Source organism: Pseudopipra pipra, chromosome 3, assembly GCF_036250125.1.
Source record: "Pseudopipra pipra isolate bDixPip1 chromosome 3, bDixPip1.hap1, whole genome shotgun sequence".
In the NCBI taxonomy this organism is placed as follows: domain Eukaryota; kingdom Metazoa; phylum Chordata; class Aves; order Passeriformes; family Pipridae; genus Pseudopipra; species Pseudopipra pipra.
The window spans coordinates 54,739,969-54,761,339 of record NC_087551.1 but is presented as its reverse complement, the minus strand read 5'-3'; the positions used below and the strand labels follow the sequence as shown (position 1 = coordinate 54,761,339).

Sequence of the window (21,371 nt, the reverse complement as noted above, 5' to 3'; positions counted from 1 at the left end):
CATATTGTACACTGGAACGCAGCACTCCATTACAGAAGCACCAAACAGGAGACTCTGCACAGACCATCCAACAGTCCTTCAAATTATTCCCTTCACTGTAATCTCAGAGACTGTCAGACTCTACATCAAATCATCACTTCTTGGTGACTTCAAATGAAGTTGCATGCACCGGTATCAGAGAGTAAATTTAAATACTCCTATTGAATACTCATATTCAAAAAAAAACCCAAAAGTCCCATATTATTAAAAACTAGAAATTTCATAGGAAAGTTGCTTTGGTACTGCATGAAGAAGGAATACAAAACAGCTTTAGGCTCTTCTCTCCACATTAGAGCTATCTGGGCTTTTCTGAAGAATCTAATGAAGTCTAAACCTACCAAACTGCTCTCTCATTTTTAATTAATATCAATTTAACAAATACACTATCTCTTGAGACTTCAGTATAAAACAGAAAAAAGCATGTCATCCCAGTGCTTGAAGCAAAATTAGCAGTAAAACCATTTACCTTCTGTTAGTGACTTTTTCTTAAAAACTTTTTTCCCAAAATTGGTTGTATTTCAAAAATATGTTGATATATATGGGATGCTTACATTCATACACAAGTAAATTCCCCCCAGCTGAGACACAGTGTATGCAAATGAAGTAAACATATATTAACTACTCAGTCAGTAGTGTCATTTTGACTACTTACTAAGCATCCAGCTCTAATGACACTTTTTCATAAAACTATATAGATAATTAATCATCTAAAAGAGACGGACAAGTTTTCCTGAAATATATTTTGCTGTTTACAGAGAGGGACTGATCTTCCTAAAGATTCCAGCCCTAAGATGAGCTCTAAGTAGAGAGACAAAATTAGCAGTTGCTTTCAGAATTAGGATATAAATACACATATATACCTAAAACCTAAACTTGACAGCTGAGGGATGATCTTACACTTATTTAGTGAGTGCTACACTTATTCAGAGGGTCAGAACTTCAGAACATGTCTATCAGGGAAGCTCACCAGCCCAAAGCATCGATGGTTAAATAACCACAAGAAAAGCATTTCTTTGTTCATATGCAAAGATTATGAAGAGAAGCAAGTATGACAAACTACCTCACTGTTGTTATGTAGCTTAGAAGAATCCCATTTGAGATTTTGCAGAAAAACACTTGCTTCTACTTGACCATAACCTTGCAGCTGCACTCCAAGTCACCAGTACCATTTCCAGTCAGGCAGATTATACCATGCCCCTAGATGGACTATATCACACACAGCTTTTAAAAATATTCTTTTATTGGAAGGGCAATAAATAAAATATTCCATCATAGCAACGCAAGCAGATGTACTTCGTTGGAGGTTTTGCTCTGTCCCTTCCATCTAAATAAGAATAGCACAGATTTGTCAAAATTTTGTTTTCTTTTTGGTATAAGTCCTATGCAAAGAGCCATAAAATTTCATCCACCCTGAGGCAAAATGCAACAGTGACATAACTGTACTTGCCAGCTATGCCTAACAGTATTATGAAAGAACTGAAGAAAAACCCAAGGATAACACTGAAAAATTTTCTTTAAAGGCTGGGAGCTGCCAAGGCTAATGATGACTATTAATGATCAGAAGGTACTTACCATTGCTAAAAAACCAGACCTTTAAATGCTTAGTCACTGCTCACATTGGATATTTCATAGATCATACAGAATTAGTTGCAAGACAAAATTTAGGAACAAAAAGAAAACTAATTGTTCAACTACTATGGATTTTTTAGCTAACACCACTGAAATTTTTAGCTAACACCTTAGAATCGCCAGACAAAACAGGGTAAAGATTTGAGAAGAGCATACAATTTTACAGATTAGACATACCAGTTGACCAGTAATATGAATTAGGGGCAAAGTGACAACAGTTACTTTGTTGCGGTTTGTTTCTTTTCTATTTTAAATAGGAATTTTGTTAAAACTTGAAAATTTTTATTCAAATTCTGTACAACCTGTCTTTTGTTTAGACTTGATAAAACATTCAAGGTACGTCTGAATGTAAACAAGATTAGCTATAGCCTCCCTCTATTGCAATTAGATTCAAATTAGTAACTTCCAAAATAAACTTACTGTTTCATATTCAGAAAGGTGAGAAATGATTTTATATGCCTTCTGATAACAGTCTCATAAGGAAGCAAATTTGTAATTTGAAAATTCAAGTCCTTCAAACACAGAGCAAATGCTACCATTCTATGAGGTCATTTTAAAGATGCTGCCATAATTTACATTTAACATCTGACTACAGGTGCTGAGTCCACAACTGCTTTGAGTATTTCCAGTTTCATTTTAGACACTAAGCATACTGAAGAAGAGATAAAGAAAGGAAGGATTGCCTTTTGGCTTTTACGTTGGCTAAAATGTAAAGCATATGAAAACATGTCCCATTGATAGCACACTTAAATAAAGCATAAGCTGGAATTACCCCTCTGCAAAGAGGAATTTTATTGCTAATCCATAAATGCAAAGATATCATTACTTTCACTAACAGCTTCAACTCACAGAGGACCAATTTTTACTTCTGCCTTTATGGTCTCTGCTTCCTACTTAACATCTTCACACAGGTACTGAAGGACTGAACAGTTATATCTTGTATTCAAAGGAGTAAGAATGCTGGTGCACAAAAGTAAGTTGTCTGTGGACAATTTGTGGTCCACACAGCCTTCTTATATTGTCTAATTATTTTTATTTTTGTTTGTTGCTCGGCTAAGGGTTTTTATAAATTCTGCAAGAATTGCAAATTGTGTTCATTCTACTGTTGGAAAAAATGTACCACAGATGTTAATCAGTTTCTAAACTGCTTTCTCATACAGGATATGATCTCCCATGAATAAAACTTCAAGGAATTCCTGGCCTAATACATTAAGTACAATATGAAGGCCAACATAATGCCCTCAAAAAGGATGCTTTCCATCAAGTTCAAGGGGCTTTTGAGTCAAAGTCTTATGTTTTCTTTGAGCTTCTTTGTATGCAAGAAATCGTGGTGAACAATTTGTTTCAGAAGTGCAGCATTCAGGATCTTCGATATCTCTGTTTTAATTGCCAACTTGATTTTCAGAAATTAAATTTAATTAATCCTAAAAGTGTTAGAAACAATACCCAAGAACTAATGGCATACTTTAATGTTGCTAACAATATTACTATCTATTAAGATTTTAGACCAGAAATTTTGAGTAACTGCAATTTTTGGAGTAGCAAATATGTGATTTATAGTAAACGTGACCTTTTCCCAACCTGTAGTCATGTTTGGTAATCTAAATTTGTTACACGCTATTGAAACTTTTATTAATTTTTTCCACATTTTCTAACACAATACAAACCTGCTAAAATCTAACACATTCTGAGACCTCTTGTTATTCCTAATTTCATTACAGTTTTTGAAAGAGGTGATGGAAAATATGATACCAATCAATCTTCCAAGAGCAGAAGTCCTTAATCTAGAATACCATATAACAGTCATTACTGAAATCTTACTTATGTACATACAGTACATAAGTGCTACAAAAGCAAGGGACAAACATCTACAAAAAAATAAAATGGGTAAGTAACTAGGGCAATTAGTTCCTAGAGTTCCTTACCAAATTTAGATAGATTTTATTACAGATACACTGTAGTGAGTCACAGTGACTCATTTATTCAAATCTCTGATCCTCCATCCATTTTACTGAGGAACGAGCATATGCTCTAAAGATAGAGGTCTTCTCCAGCATTCATTTTCACACACACTATGGAGACGTGCTTGCAGATGGACTATTGCAGCAATAGAGCAGAGAATACTTGATGCCAATATTGCATTACAGCACAGTTTGCTATACCTGGAGGGCCACATTCCTTTATGTGGCAGGAGCATTTCTGAAATGACAAGTAAAGTAGATATCTTTACAGGGTGCACAGGATGTGATGCATTATAACTCCACTGTGCATATGGAATTGCTGGCCTTTCCCCCCAAATAAATCATACTACATTTCCAGTGCTATTGAAGGTGCTGAAATAATTCCATGTTCCAAGCAGCAACAGCAGAAGGCCTAACTGTTCCTAGGACAGAATAATAAAGGAGATTAGTCTATTGCCTACACTAGCAGAGTACAGAACTCAGCCCATCTAAAGGCATCTTTCAATCCTGTGCTTTTAGGAAAGTACTTAAGCTTTAAAAAGAACATATATCGGTTGAAAGAAAGCATTGACAAAAGGAACTCGACAATCTACCTAGAATCACTGAGCATCACCTATTTGCTCTATCAAGCAGACCTATTATGCAATTCCCTAGAGAGTACATTGACCTTTACTCGTGGTTACAGGTATAGAAAAATGTGTGCATATAGTATATGCAACATACTGGTACTTATTATGGTTTATTAACAGCCACAGAGCTGAAAAAATGTATATTTATCAAAGTATAAAAAAGTATATTTATCAAAGAAAAAGGATAAGTGAACAGTGGGGAATAGAAATGAAACACAGAAGTACAAGAACCAGAGAAAGCAATAGCCACTTTCACATGCTACTAACAGTTTGGTGCCTCTCTCTCCATAATACAGAGAGATACAGATATATGTATATACATGTATAATGTGTATACACATTACATAAATATAATATGGGTATGTGCATTAATACACATCCCTACTAAATCCTTGAAGGAACCTGTGCCAACTTTGCACATTTGTTAGTTAACTAATTGAAGTTAGTTAACTGAAGTGGATTTTTATAACTAGAATATAATTTGAAAGTTACAACGAGTGCCCAGAATAAGCAGTAGGGTTGTAGTTAATGAGCTGTTCCTTCTCATTATACTTTATTTATAACCAATATTTGGTTATAAATGGTTCTGTATATGTTTAGTTCAGCAAAATGTTTAACTGTCTTGAATATTAGTATAAAGGTTATCTAAGTTCTCTCTCTCCTAGTTTCTCATGCTGCAAACAGACGGTTTGCAATTGTTCTTACTTTCACCTTCACTTACGACCTTCATTTCTTGCCATGACAACGTCAAGATAATTCTCTCCATTCAAACTAATTCAATCACGCAAAGAGCATCACATAAATATTTTTCCTCCTAATAATCCTAGACAAAAAAGAAGCAGATGTGGTAGACAGCTAGTTGGCATCACCCATCTTTCCTATCCTCCTTGTCTTATATTGCATTCTCTAATGATACACTCCCTATCTCTCCCACACCTGCAGAGCTTTGACTTTTTGTTTCCAGCAACATTACACCTGGGTGGGAGTGCTTCATTTGCATATGGAGCTGTCACTTTCCAAGGTATGATACCCATCATGGAATTATTACTCCTGCTATTAATAACAAACATTGTGCTGCAGCTAAAGAATGGCAAATTTATAATAGTGTTTACAATTCTTGAGAAAAACTGCCAATTCATAACAGGGGCTGCAGGTTACACAGTGGGTAAATGAATAGCAAATGAGTTCTGGGAGACAGAAAACACCATCTCAAATTTTTTGTGTTTCTTTAGCCTAAATAATGAAAAAATGAGCTCTCCTCTAGAAGGACTGGAGTAGCCTCCAGATATCTCAGGGACGGATGTCATTTAATACCCCTTACCCTGCCACAGGAGAAGCTGTGGTCTGCAGTGATGTGCACTGAGGGCACAGCAGCTGCTCACAGCCCCTGGGGATTCGGCTGCTGCCACCCACAGAGCTGCCCATTGCCACTCGTACATTAGAGGTTTGACACTTCATCCCAGGATCCTACATTTTCATGGAAAAAAAGTATTACTCTGCCAGCTGCTGTCATCTTGCTTATTCTGCTCTTTGAAAAGGAGTTACAATTTTTGCAAATAATATTTAAATAAATATAACGACATTCTTGTATTGTAAAAATAAAGAAATACAAAAAACCCCCAACATTCAAGGACCAAATTTGAACAGCCTTTTTTTTTTTTTTTTTTTAAACTGACAATCTGATTTCATGGTATAACATTATCAATAAGCTAAGCTTGTGAGCTGGGGACCTAACCTTGCACTAACTGAAATCAGAGGTAAGGCTGGACCAGCAATAAGGTGCTGACCACAATGAAGATGAAAGTTCCAGGTGCAACTCTGTACCTTCTTCTGACCACAGACTTCTCTGTGGCCTTCATATGAAAACCGTCTTCAAAGCAAATACATCCCTAACTCAAAAACCTTAGGTAAGGCTCTGAAGTTAAGTACCGTGTAGGCATACATCAGAAGCTCCATGCCATTTTGTTGAATACCTGCTCTAATTTTTTCCCCTTTATCTTTGGCATTTGTTCTCATAAAGCTCAGAGCACACACCAGGCTGACAAAGACTCAGATCACCTATGCAGCTGCAGAAAGAGAAATGGCCAGGCAGGAGCAATGCAGTTCACCAGCAATAACCCTCTGAGTAAGCACAGAGGAGGTAACCATTCACCCAGTACTCATTCACTCTGTGTGAGCGGCTGGTACCCCCTGCAAGTAATAGTGTGGTTGCTCACCCACTGGGAAGAATGTTGATGCTCCCCAGCAAGTTTTGTTTATTTGCTTTACAGATGAATGCCACTCATGCCTATTTTTAAAAGGTGTCTTGGGGTTGGCATCCAAACCACCACATATACCTATTTTTGAAAGGTATCATGTGCTTGGCATCCAACCCCAGTGGAAGACAGTCTGACCTTTAAAAGCTTGAGGCAATGATTTTGGCAAATAGGCAATAGCAACAAAAATTTGTTTTGATAGCTACTTTGAAGAAGGAATGCCTTTAATGTAAGATGTTATCTTAAAAATACATAGACTGTCAATATCTCACTGAATACATTTAGGTGCCTTTGTATTAAACTGCCAAGATGAGGACTTGGAAAGGCTCTAAAGCTTTACAAATCTCCTTACATTCCTTAAATCATACACTTCATTTTAAGAAATACACCCTCAAACTCTATTATTAGTCCCAAGGATTTGCCACATAACCATTTTATATGTTGACAGAACATAAAATGTGCTATCTTATCACTTACTTTAGAAGAGGAAAGCATCCCCAAGACCACTCACAGGTACCAGACAAGAAGTATAATGCTCCTATAAATGAAGTGGCTCACAGAGTCAGTTCCAAAGGAATTACTCTTTTCGCTTTGAACTCACCATGTTTAATTGTGGCTTCAAAGAATCACGGTTGTGGGAGACATTAAAAAAAACAACCCACAAACAAACAAACAAAAAATCAAAACAACAACAACAACAAAACAACAAAAAAACCCAAAACACAAGCATCGACAGAAATTAGCTTATCCAAAGTATATCCAATAAATATGTTTGGGCACCAGAAGGTTTGACAGGTCACTTGTCAGAATGGAAAGTTGCATGTGAGAAAGAGAAATAACAGTTGATATGAATCTAACATGGATGACAAGATGTTGGTATCTGGCTATCAGTTCTCATTTGAGTAAGTTTGTTAACTATTCTTTCAAGGGCTATTAGAGCAAATAGTTGGTTATAACCCAAAGTAAAATAATTAAGGCATGAAAAAAGTGAAGACTTGAACTGAATCACCCATCTGCACAAGACATCTGCCCACTACTATGTTTTTGTAAGGGGAACAGGTGGAGGTCTGTTCATCTCCCATCTTGCAGACGACAGAGTGACAGTGATAAAGTCTATGGTCTGCTTTTGACTCCCTTCCCTCCACAAGGATTCGCAAGTCCCAAAAGCTCTTTCACAGAAGAGACAGCTGTTTCCACAGAAAAATCATTTTAAAGTTATGCCACACTCACCCAGTGAGGGAAACTCCTTTACAGCGTGCACATTACTACCACAGTCTCTTATCAATGGTCATCCTGTACTCACACGTTCCATAAGATACTTCTGTTTAATTGCCCATACATACTTTGTACAAATGCAGAGGCAAGTTCAAGCTAAATAAAAATAAATCAAAACTCAGTGTAAGTAAGGATGAGCAAAGGATAACTTCGTTCTAGTTTCCATACAGATAAAACACCATAACAAAGAGAGACAACTGTTCTAGCTAATGATGAACAACCATTTTGCTTTAAGATCAAAATATTGAGAACAATATAGTTCCCACTCTTTCTAGCCAAACACTGCAGAGCACCATTCCAGCTAAAAGTAAGACACATGCAGTAACTGTGCAGAGATGGCAATTCCTTGGGTTTGAGCATCTATGGTGAAATATTTTCCCACAAGAAAAAAAGCACTAGATCTAAAAGTCTCTGGTATTTAGCCTACATTAAATTAAAAGTACATGAGCCTAATGCTCATTTCACTAACATCTGGCAAAATTACATTACAGATGGTATAAATCGGGACCATTTCAAAAACCTCCACATTTACATTCACTTTTGGGCTGTGCACGAGAAGCTCATTGTAAATGAACCTCAGGCTTTAACAACAAAAATAACACTCACTGACATCCACCTATGCATCACCAATGCTATATGAATCCAGAGACCACGCACAACTCTGTTAGAAGTTTCGAGGGGGTAAAAAAACCCAACCAAAACACCCCAAATATAAAACAGATTTAAAGTACTGTCTTTTTTCCCTGGCTAAAAATAAAGAGAATACTGAATGCAGAGCATACGGTTTTCTTGTGTCTCTTCTTAAAAATATGCAATCAAGGGTAAAATAGTTTGGAACCAAAATGATGGAACCAAAATGATGGAACACCAAATAATTACATTAAAAAAACCCAACATCCTTCCCCTCCACCCCCCAAAAAAACCCAAAACCAACAAAACAGAGGAGACAGGATAACAATAAACACTATTGAAAACCATTCCTACTTAAAATGAGCTAGCTCTACTCTGCTTTCTCAGCAACAGCTACTTAGGAATTCCTATACTATCTTCCCACCTGGTAAATGCTATCTTCTTTAGGAATACATCTAGGGTAATGATCTGCTGGAAAAAGCCAGTGAAAGTGACTGTGACACACGCACTCTCCCTCATAACTCAATCTTTCCCATTTCGTGGTAAAAATTCCTGATCAAGTGTTTATATAATAGTGAAATATAATTTAAAAATTTTACATGTATATATTCATGCACAAAAATATTATTCAAGAAAAAAAATCCATGTTTTCACTACTAGGAAAATTTAAAGAAAACTCTTAAAAATGTAATAAAAAAGCTGTTATATAAAACTGTGTTAATTAACAGGAGGAAGGAGGCAACACAAGTTCTTCACTTTCTGGAGTCTATTCCGAGAGGTGCCAGAAAACTAATGGTGTCTCACGACCACATATGGAAAATCTCCCCATATCAAATATACTAAGTCTGTCTATATCAAATATACTAAGGTGACAGATAATTTTTTGCTCATCGGATATTCAAACTCATACAGCACAGCAATTAAGTAACATTATTCCAGGTTTCTGAATACCATCATTAGCACTTGTGGTGGAGATTTTTTAATCAGAAGCCAGCCAATTACTCTCTTGATGATTTTACAGGTTAGACTATAACTTAGTTTGCAACTGCTTAGCTGAAATCATCGTAACAGTCCATCAAACAGGTCTTATATGGAACATGACTGCAGCACAAGCTTTGTGCAAGACCTCTCCAAGGAGACGAACCTCACCCTTTAAGAACTACAGTAAAAACTTGATTTTTGTCAGCCATGGAAACAGGAAAGACCTTAAAATTCACAAAGAAAATATCAAAAAGTGTTGTCCAAGTGTGATTATTTCAAGCACCTACAATACTTCAACCCTAAGTATTTTTTTTCAAACACAAGGAACTAAAAATAATCTAAACTTCAGCAGAAGCACAGATCAGCTCTTCGAATCTATTAACATCTCCCAGGTGAAATAGCTGTGCACTAATCTAATTAAGATGAGTTATAAGGTGGATTGGAGACAGATGGTATAGCTGGGCATTTCACTGGTGAAGTGGGACTAGTTTACTACCTGAAATACCCAACTATCGTTATCCTGATCATCAAGTCCAATCATAATGACCTCTGCCTGAGTCACAAAAAATTGTAGAACATTTCTGGCCATCTGAGGAATACTGGTGACCTTAAATTAGTCACAGATGCATTTGTATAATCTTTATTGGACTGCCTGGAATGTCTTTGTGTGACTCACAGAGACTGTGCATCCCTAATAATTTGAGAGATTGATGAAATTCCACCATGTTACTTTGCAAAGGTAGGATACCTGCTTTAACTTCCACCAAAAGGTTACCACCTAAACCTCCCACCTGCTGGCTGCCCCTGAATGGGGTTATTTATATGATTTTCAGCTAGTGGCATTTAGGACAGCTATTGAGGTGACTGTACAATTGCTGAGACAGACACAGAAAACAGAGTGGAAAATTAAATAGTGTCTACTTCTAAAGAGGGCAATGCAAGAGAGGGAGCAGACAATTAAACAGGCAATGAAGGAAGGACAGAACAGCCATTCGGCACCCACACCTCTCAGGACAGAAAGGTACAAAAAGGAGAAATGAGATTAACAATAGCAAGAACTAAAAATCACAATATTTACATGCATGCAAAACATTCAACTTAGCCTATTAAAATAAATAAGACAACAGATGCCTATCAAGAATTACTTTGTTTATATATATATATATAAATATATATATATATATAAACTCCATGGAGGCTCTGATTCAGGCTTGAGACACACTGGCCCACCTAATTTGCAAATTGTACAATACAAACTTCTGACAATGTGAATACCAGATAAAGAAATGCCATAGTCCAAGAAATGCCGAATAGCAGATTTAGAAAATGCCATCCTTGCTTCAGCTGGCCTGCAATTCTGCACAGACTGTGTTCAGAGCAAACCCCTGTAAGAAGTTTTATCTGCATTTGTTATTTCCTCATGAAACAAAAGCTATACCATGATGCAGGTGGCCAAGCGACCAATAATTTTACTTGTTTGACCTCCCAGAGAATGCAAGGGAGCTATAAATAGGAGGTTCAATCAGTTACTCAGACAGAAGGACTGTGGCAGGCAAAGTGAAAAACCCCAGAAAGCACAAATCTATGCTATTCTTTTTTACTGCTGTGGCATAAAGAAGTCTCTACTAGAATTGACCCTCACGTTGTTGGCACTGCACAGTTTATGGACAAGTACAGTCTTTGGAGTTTTTAGCCTTGAAGACAATGCAAAAGCAGGCCAGGGAAGCTCTGCAGAGAGGGTTAGCTCTACAGAACTCTAAAATGACTATATTTGCTCAACACACTTGAGAGAGCTGAACTATAGTAAAATCCTTAAGAAAGTTTCACCAGGCAAAATGAGCAGATGTTTTCTATCCCAAGTCACTGGCTTGTTGATGAGTATCTGGAATATTTAATGTTTAAAATGTTTAAAATACATTGTTAGGATCATTATCAGTGGCACAGAGTCTAATTGGAGGCCTGTCACTAGTGGTGTCCTTCAAGGTTCAATACTGGTCCCAAAATTGTTTAACTTACTCATCAATGACTTGGATGAAGAGACAGAGCGCCACCTCCGCAAGTTCACTGGGAGGAGTGGCCAATACCCCAGAGTGCTGTGCAGCCCTTCAGAAGGGCCTCGGCATGTTGGAGAGATGGACAGAGAAGAACCGTCTGAAGTTCAACAAAGGCCAGTGCAGGGTCCTGCACCTGGGCAAGAATAACCCCCTGCACCAGTACAGGCTGGGGACTGACCTGTTGGAAAGCAACTCTGCAGAGAAGGACCTGGGGGTCCTGGTGGACGACAAGCTGTCCACAAGCCGACAGTGTGTCCTTGTGGCCAAGAGGGCCAATGGTATCCTGGGATGCATCAGGAAGAGCATTACCAGCAGGTCTTTGACTGCTACAGTCCACTGAAGTTCAAATTCAAAAGCAGAACACACTTACCAAGCATCCATAGCATTACTTCAGACTGGGCTGAAGAAAATACTTCCCTTCATTCTATGCACAATCTGGTTTTTATATGATACTTTACAGATTCCTAAAGTAAGTTTTATCCTTCTTAAAAGAGTTTAAAAAGCACGTAAAGTAATCCAAGTTTTGAGACATTATATTAGAGACAAATAATAAAATAAAAAATGTATACTGGCATAGTGGAGTCATGCAAAGGGTCAGCAAGTACTGGAATGACATGAAAAACCAAGGAAGGTAAGATATTATTAAATGTTACTGTAAGTAATAGGATGATATTCAGGAAACTATATTTTAGGTTAAATATCAAGTAAAGCTTTCAGAAATGAAAAAAATAGTTTAACAGTCTTCTAAAAGAAAAGGTGGAATGAAGCCAACCTTTGGAAACACTTCATACAAATTTTCACATAGCGTAAGAAGGTATATTGCAGGGACTTAATTTTTTTGGTGTTAACTGACTACACATTGTTATTGCATTTCAGTGGTTCTGTTATTAAAACATTATTTTCTTATTCACTATCTGAGATTTAAGAAAAATTATTGTATTTTATTAATAAACACAATAAATTATTTTAATTTTTTAATGTTTTTATAGAACAGTATCACTTTAAAGCTCAGTTGAGTGAAGAAGTATTGTACACATATGGAATCAAGGCATATTATTTCAGGATAAGTATGTGCTAAGAAGAAAGTCCTATTCTATACAGAAGAGTCCTATTCTACATAGGAGGCTGAAGGGGAATGACCTGTGTCTTTATGTAGCTACGATTAAATCATTGTTTTGTCTGTCTATAGGCTGGGAGTACAGGTGATGGCTGTCTAGATGGTCTGCCAGCCATTTTCATGTCTGCAAGCAATCAGTCATTCCAGTAAGTTTTGCTCTGTGCGTGCTCTTGTTACTCTTCAAAATGTTAGTTTGCCAGCATTTCCAGAGTACCACATTTCCTAAGGAACAACAGAGTGAAACAGTTCAGGAAACATTAACTTTTTCAGAAACCTTTAGTAATTAAGCAGTGACATCACCAGCATGATGATCAAACAGCTCCATTTGGAAATTGTTCATATTAAGCAGCTAGTGGTCTTGGGAGGGAGGCTAATTGTATGGGTGGTTCTGAGTGCATATATCATAACAGAGAAATCAGAGGGTCTCCCTTCTCTCCGAAAAAAAGGGAGATGGAGCGTTAGGGCCACAGAGCAAAAGCATGGAATCAAAAATGGGACCCTAGATCCAACAGAGAGTGATTTTCACAAAAGTCCTCTATGCAGTAGCAAAGCATTCTGTGTTGGACTCAAGGATACTACAAGAACCATCGACAAGTAACATAATGTTTAAATGCAGGAGTGAAGGAGTCTCAGTAAGTTGACTCGTGAGCAAGCTCAGCTATCAAAGGGCTAAGAACCCTTAAATAGTGGAGTAAAGGGATCCCACAACCGCAGCTCTCAATCATTAGCTTATTCCATCACCCATTGTCCCAGAGCTTCAGCTGGAAGGTAGATATGCAGCTTATGGCAACCACTGCCTCCTCCTGCTACGCCATCCCAGCCCATGAGCCAGAAGTATTTCAGCAAACCTCCATGTCAGCACCAACCACATCCTTGCAGTTATATCCTACTTTGCTACCATTACGATATGGTAATTCCTTCGAAGTATGTTTCTGTAGAAAATACCAAAAAAAAATGACAAAAATGTGCCTGGACATCCATGATGCCCACAGCCGCCTACTGCTTTGTATGATCCATGGCAGGGGCATCCTGTCTAGCCTGCAACAGCATTCCCAACCCTCCTGACAATGCATGCATCACCAAAACTCAAACTCAGTATCAGAAGAATGATTTTGCTCCTAACATGCCGTTTGCCAAAGCTGACACCTTTGTCAAGGTGAATGAGCACAAGTCAGGGAGCCCTGGGCAGTGTGTCCCAGCAGAGAGTGAGGAAGTGCAGAAGAGGTAGCTACTGAGCAACCCCGGTGCCCAGCTTCACATGATCTTGAAATATTAGATTTATCAGTACTAAAAATAAAACCATGTGATGCAGACTCATGCACTGGAGAGTCTGTTGTTATGCAGTGAAACCACGACAGCTGAGATACTGTAACCATGAGTCAGTCATCTAGAGTTAGTAGTTTTATTTGCATTTATGATCCAGTTAGTTTACACTATTTATCAGAAATCATGCTAACCTTCTTAATGTTTTTTTAATTCTGTTATTATTACTGTATAGGCATGTGCACACACATATTACACACTGATTCCCCCAAGCTCTCAAGTAGGGTGTTTTTTTTCATACCATTTTACTTACTCCAATCAGCAGATTTGCATTATGCTTGTCATTTGAAGGCCAAATATCAGGATTTTTCATTAACATTTTGTAATTGCCTTACCTTCTGGCAATTAAGCAGAGATTAAGTTTCTTTTTTTGCATATATAGCTTTCCTTTCTCAAGAGGATTTGATTTCCAAGGTCTTCTCAAATATCCTTCTCATGTCTTTAAAATCTGTATACAATATCATTAACTATTGTTTAGAATTTTTTGAATTATCCTAAAATATCATGTCACCTATAACGAGGCACAACTCAGAGAATAGCTATACCAGCACTGAGATGAATGTAAGACTGCAAGTACAATTCCTGAGGAGGTTACTATTAGGTAAAGTGGCACGACTACGAACTGATTGACTGATGTCTGGCAAGTATCTGAGTCACATTCAAACACACACAAATATAATTTAATACAACCAAAAATAATGAACTGCTCATTACCATGTACATACATTTCCATGAAAACATGTATGCTGGAGCTGCTCTAAGGAGATGTGCTTTTGAAGGCAAACAAAAATTTTCTTAGTTTAGGTTTGCTTATTTAGTTTGACAGTTTAACTGAAGACTTCAGGTAAAGACAGTGGTTGCTTACATCATGCCTTCCAGTCACTGCAAATGAAATGAACTCCAGAACACAAATGAAGAAAGATCTCTTGCTTTAAAGGCATTTTAAGTGATGAAAATCTTTTACTCATACACATAATGCACGTGACCCAAAAAAGGCAACTCAACATCTTCTACCAAAATTTACAATGAGATCGGTTCCTGATCTCATTACATTTCTGGAATTCTGTACCTGCACCCTTCTGTTTAGCCACAGATCTTTGTGATTTCAAGACATGGTGGGAACAACCCTTACCTGGGATACTCTCTTCAGCCAGTGCCTGAAAACAGACCGTGCCACTCTGAATTCAGGCACCACCAAAAAGAGGTGCTCTTCAGCATGTTATTGAGAATCAAAACTAACTTCACAGCTTGTATACAAATGTTATATGGATTATATCACTAATCTAACACTTTAGGTTAAGAAGAATGACAAAACAGAAAGTTTTGTGACTATCTCTAGTCACTAGAGATAGTCTTAGAAACTCAAGTTTAATATTGCCTTCAAAACTGGTCAACATGGATTATGGCAGCTGTAAATATTTCTGATATCCATTAAAGTAACCTTTAAAACCTTGCTAAATTCCTCAGCACAACACCTTACTGCTGTTACAATTTTCAGAACTTAATCACAGATCTGAACAAGAATTTCCTTTTATAAGTTTTGGAATTTGCAATCTTCTGATTCCTCTGAATATTCATTTACTTTAATGCTTTATGACAAGGCAAACAGAAACTACCCCAATCTACCTTCTCCATTACCATTTGCTGGTTTACACAGTTTTAGCACGCCTCTTCTCTGACTCATCTTTCTAAGGTAAGCAGTCACAATTTTCTTTGGTTACTCTCCACAACTGAGATTTCCCCAATTCTTTTAAAGCTTCGTCTTATGTTCCCAGAACTTCCACTAACTCTTGAATGCTATTTTGAGGTGATACAAGGGTGTTCTTGCTACATCGGCTTTTACTTCAGGTAACATTCTCCATGCTCTTCTTTATTACTTTTCCTATTCTTAATGGTATGTTTTCAAAATTACTGGGATTTTTTCTATTACTTCTGTATTTTTCAAGTCAGCTGCATACCAAAGAAGAGCTTGCTTGCTATTCCCAGGTCCAGGTCTTCCTATGTGGAGGTCTCCGTGGAGGGTGTAGGACTTCACAGCCTCACAGCTCTCAATGCTCAGGGATCAGACACCATTTAGACAGTTCCCAATTCTGCCTTTCAGCAGGGCTAATGGGGCAGGCAGAATTGCACAACAGTGCTGCTTCATGCCTCTAAGAACAGAACAGTCCCCATCAGTTTAAAGTGGGAATTTATCAGTATACTCCTGTAAGAAGGTCTAACTGGTTAATGTGCCTTTTGCTTCTGTGTTCAATACAGGTCTTGAGTCATGTCAGCAAACTGACTCTTATCCTAGTCATACCATAAGCATTTGTGAAGGACAACAAAACTTTCTAAAAGCTCTTATCAGTTGAATCAAATGATTTTCCATATCCCAAAACCGCTTCCTCCCCTTCAGTTTGGCATCATTTTCTTCTATGCAATCTCGATGCCTGCAACCTATGAATTGTAACCTGTCAGTAACTATTATTTCAGCTAATTTGCCAACTACCAGTATAGGCTTACTGGGCTTTAATTCTCCAGGTTCTTTCTAGAGCATTCTAACATGTTTTGTTCCACATTCTTATAATTTCTAATAAAACTCTAGATATATTTTGTCCAACAGCTCAGTCACCTCATACTTGAACTCTCTCAGTAAAACTGGACACAAATCTGCAGTGAGGATTAGTACTAATAAATAATTAACATCTTTGCAATATTCTGCTTTCTCAAATTGTTCCCTTTGTGCATGGCAATCCACCCAGCAGGCCCATAAGTTCTCTCACCTACTTCAAGCTTCTCATTCATTTAAACCATTCTCTGTTCTTTTTTTTCCTTCAGCTGTGTGCTCCACTGCCAGCATTTCAGTCTTTTGGGGTCCATTTTTATCTGCCATAGGATTACCTTATGGGTTTACTTTCCTTTGAGAGTCCTAGAGCTGAGCACCTTGTGAAGACAGTGGTTCTCTTCTCTTCATGCAAGGTGCACACAAAAAACACCCAGTTCTTGTATTCCAGCTGCAGTATCTCAGGGCAGAGGTACTGCCCAGGATCTGCTGTGGATGAAAGAACAGATTCTCTCTCTCCCTTCGCTGCTTCTCCCACTTACAGGACTACAGGGAAAAATGCTCTTGGTGTGTAAGCTTGTGTAAGGAATCAATTTCGCCATACCTTTCTCCCTGCTTGTTAGATCTCAAAACACAACAGAAGGTTATAAAGTAATTTCATTTACGGTTTAACACAAAAAAAATTCAAGTATTTTAATGCGGTCATCAGGAGTAGAATCACGAACATTAACAGTTCAACAGACAAAAAGATGAAAAAGTTTAATATTTTAAAGTTAAATTTGTAAATTTTGGATCTGAGACATAATTGAATACTTGTGTAAACAAATGCTATAGGGATTTACTAAGAAACTTAAGACGATTAATGAGATGATCTCCTATAGACCATATCTCTTATCCTACAGACCTGGTCTCTTATCTTTTCTTATGAGATAAGGAGAGTTAATAGCTCTACAACAGATTCAGACTGAATCACTGTGTCTTACTCTTTGCCCTACTCATCACATTTATATAGTGTCTATATGTATGGTACTCCAAACATAAGATAGTATCTCCTCACAGCCTCTAGCAGCCACAAAAGAAAAGCGAGTATGTTAAAAGTACAACATGTACTAAAAAAAAAAAAGGCCCACTGTTTGATCCTTTTACTCTTCTCAAGTATAACATGCCTTTATGTTCTGTGTTACCTAGGCTGAACTGTAACCAGGCTCAAAATAAATAACATTTGACTTGCTTTAAAAACACAGGGTATTGCTTTCCCTTAAAAGTAACCTGAGCTGACAGCTGCAGTATGCAATACTCCCGTTTTCTAAACAACAAGGCTGTGACTCTTCAAGTACTTCCTACCATAGTACTAAACAGAATTAACATGGTACAACTGTAAGCAAAACAAGAAATGTGTGAAATGGTATGACTTGATGCATGCTTGCAATAAAAAGTTAATGCTGTTGAATAGTGCCCATGCAGTGTTTAGGATCTACACAAACCCTCACAGGTTGGTTGAGAGAGCTCTTCCAAGCATCATTCTTTGTGGGAGACTCAGGAAGAGCTGCTGTATAAATTTTCTTCAGTGGGCAAGGCTCCCAGCTCAGCTGCTTGTTCCCACTCCTGGTTCCCATCTTACTTCCCATTGCATTTGTGTCAATGCAATTGTGTGAGTGGCCACAAAATACTTCAGATTGCAGAAACAATCCCTCACAACTATTAAGTTGTTGCTGAACTACGGTGAAGGAAAATAAACTTTTTGAATAAGTTGTGACACCACAAGGTTGTCCATGAAATTGCATTCATGCCCCTTTGGTACCATGGCAGTGACAGAAGCAGGCTGGCTGTACAGCAGAGCATATTCATCTGATGGCAGTGGCCTCTGCTGCCCAACACAGCTCAACTTCTACACTGAGTTCCACCTTGTTGAATCCCAGACCAAAGAAAGGCTACAGTCCTACAGAGCTCCAAAACCTCAGTGCCTTCTGGAGGAGCTTTCAGCAGGCCTTGCCCCCAGCCAAGATGAAGCCTGATGATGATGTATGGCCCATGGCAGCACCAAGCACTGGAGAACAAAACCGGAGATTTCGGTTTGTTTTTACAGCCCAGTAACCTTGACAACACCTAAACATAGAGGTCATCTCTGGCCATTAAAGGCTATTCAAAACAACAGGAAGACATTTATGAGTTAAAAGAGGATGATCTGCTCTTCTCATCATGAGGTTGATGCATTCTTCAAGACTCTCTGCTTTGCTTCCTAACTATAATTTGAGAAAATATTCAGATCATGAGTGAGACTGGCAAATTTTGGGGGATTTTAACACTTCTATTTTGGGTGTAAAATTATTGGCATCTTGCCCCAAACTGGCATCACAGCCCAAAACAGAATTCATGATTGAAAGGTTTATTTTTCTTTCTTCCACAGTACTCCATCTCCCACACTTGCTATAAATAATGCACAACTCTCATGTGAAGTGAATTAAAAAAGGTTGAAGGCCAGAAATACATACTGTACAAGCGGATCCTAAAAAAACCTTTCTTTTCAGGCAGCTATGTGTTCCAGGCTAACTTACTTACCCACTCACCATGTACCCAAATCCAGAGGATATGATAATTGATCCACAGTAAAGAGATTTTCTTCCAAATTGGTTTTTTGTGAGCTAAATCCCTGCTGTTCTAAGACTCAAGCTGTGCATACTCTCTCTATTCAACAAAGCTCTGATTTGAGACTCATCTTGGTTTATACAGCCCTACCATTTGATGTCTACATAATACTTTTGACCATTTCTGGTGACTCTCAGAGTCCAAAACCTGACTCTCTGGATGTGGGATATAAGTAATTCTCATTTTTACCACTATCCAGCAAAATGGGAATCAAGCTCTAGAAATAAGGGTAAAATTAACAACAGCCACTTTTTCTAAAGAGCTGCTACTTAATGTACAGTCACTATGGGGACAGCAATGCTATTCTTAAGAATGGAGAGGAAGATTAAAAGGATCTCATAGACCACAGACTAAGATTACTTTCTTAACCTTTTTTATTTTTTCGTCCTTTTGCTAAAACAAATCCAATGCAATTAAATCATCTTTTCTAATTATAATCTCTATTCCTGAAGCATATACTAACTAGATTTTGGTGTCCACTTTACATCACCACTACATGATATTATCCACAGCCAACAGTACTGTATTTTGTTCACTAGTCAAGGTATCTCATGACTAATAATGGCAGATATTGGAGGTACTTATTCTAGGACAGAAGTTCTCAACTTGTGAGTCATAACTGCATTCAGGAATTACAGCCACGCTCTTCTCTGAAAGTAGATGAGAGGAGGTTATCCAAAGAAAATGTTTTTGTAATGATAGGTCAGTGTACAAAGAAGACACTTCTACAGCACTGTACTGAACAATTTGGAGTGGCTTAGGGACTACTTTCAACCTGCAATGCATCGAGGCAAATATTATCACAACAGATAAGTATGACAAGAGCAAGCACATCAACTTGCCAGGGAATTTTTAAAGACTCCTAAGCATAACTGCAGGCACCTTGTAAGAAATGGGTTCAGCCACAGAGCCAGGCTTGTAAGGAAGAACTGTGTCATACAGCACAAACACAACAGATCTCTCAAGGTAATGCTATGCTATATGGAAATGCAATATAAAATGTAGATTTACTTCATATATTTCCAATATAATGTTTTATGGAAGTTTCTTTTTACTGAAAAAAAATTCAGCATCTGTACCTCTTCACTCAAATTTGAGACAAAAGAATGTCAAAATACTTTTATCCAAGTCTTGGCATGTGTTACCTTACGAGGACAGGTTAAAGATGAGGAGCTAGAAGAGAAACAACTAAAGAAAGAGGTTGAAAGGAATATTGCAGTTGAGACAGATATCAGCCTCTAAAGTTCACAAGCATTTCATTCTTCAAAACCAGCTGAATCGGGCTTGTTCCTGAAAAGAATATTTAAGCACTTAAATCTGCTCTCGTACCAACTTCCCAGCAGGGTTTGGAGGCTTGGTTGAGGACAAGGTTGCAAAAGCTTCTGGGACCAAAGCAGCAGCACAGATTCTGGGCTGCAGAGCCAGTCTACAGCCTGCTGGCTTCCGGCTGGGCTCACTCTCAAGAAGACAGAATCAAAGAATCTTAGAATGATTTGGAGGTTGAAAGGAACCTTGAAGGCCATCTAGTTTCATCCCCCCTGCCATGGGCATGGACACATTCCACTAGATCAGGCTGCTCAAAGCTCCATCCAACCTGGCCTTGAACACTTCTAGGACTGGGGCATCCACAACTTCTCTGGGCAATCTGTTCCAGTGCCTCACCACTCCCATAGTAAAGAATTTCTTGCTATTATCTAATCTAAATCACCCTCTTTCAATTTAAAGCCATTCCCTCTTGTCCTATCACTATATGCCCCTGTAAAAAGTCATTAAATCTCAAGAACAAAAAGAACAATAAAAAACAGCAGGACAGAAGGAAAGATTCTAATCTAATAGGAGAAGTGGTGTTACTGCAAGATCTTAAAAGAACTAACTCTGCACTTTTCTCAGCCTTTTAAGCCTGACTATTTTCACAGACTCCCGTGGATTAGGCAATGCACTGATTGATACTTCAAAAACCAGTAGTAAATAAGACATTTTCTTGATGTCTATGTCACATATGATAGCATCTTCTCCTCTAACAACAGGGCATACCAAAAGCTTTCTGACCTGAGTGTGTTCCTCAATTGCAATTTCAACAAAATGACAAGGGTCAGAGATATGCATAACAATTGCGCTAAATATAACACATAAACAACTAAAATGCAGTTGCTTCTCAATGCTAGATACCTATGACATTGACACAGATTCTCATTTGAATTCAAATCCAAATTCATACATACAGATATATACTGTAGATCAGCATGTGAATCATCTACAGCACAGCACTGAGGTGACTTCTCTGCTCAAA

The 21,371-nt window shown here is 37.9% G+C and overlaps 1 protein-coding gene across 6 annotated transcripts in view; it reads right to left on the bottom strand.

Moving 5' to 3' along the window:
- The window catches only part of TULP4 (TUB like protein 4), a 155,911-nt gene that overhangs the window by 57,592 nt on the left and 76,948 nt on the right, over positions 1-21,371 (bottom strand). The gene's annotated exons all lie outside the window — the stretch shown is intronic.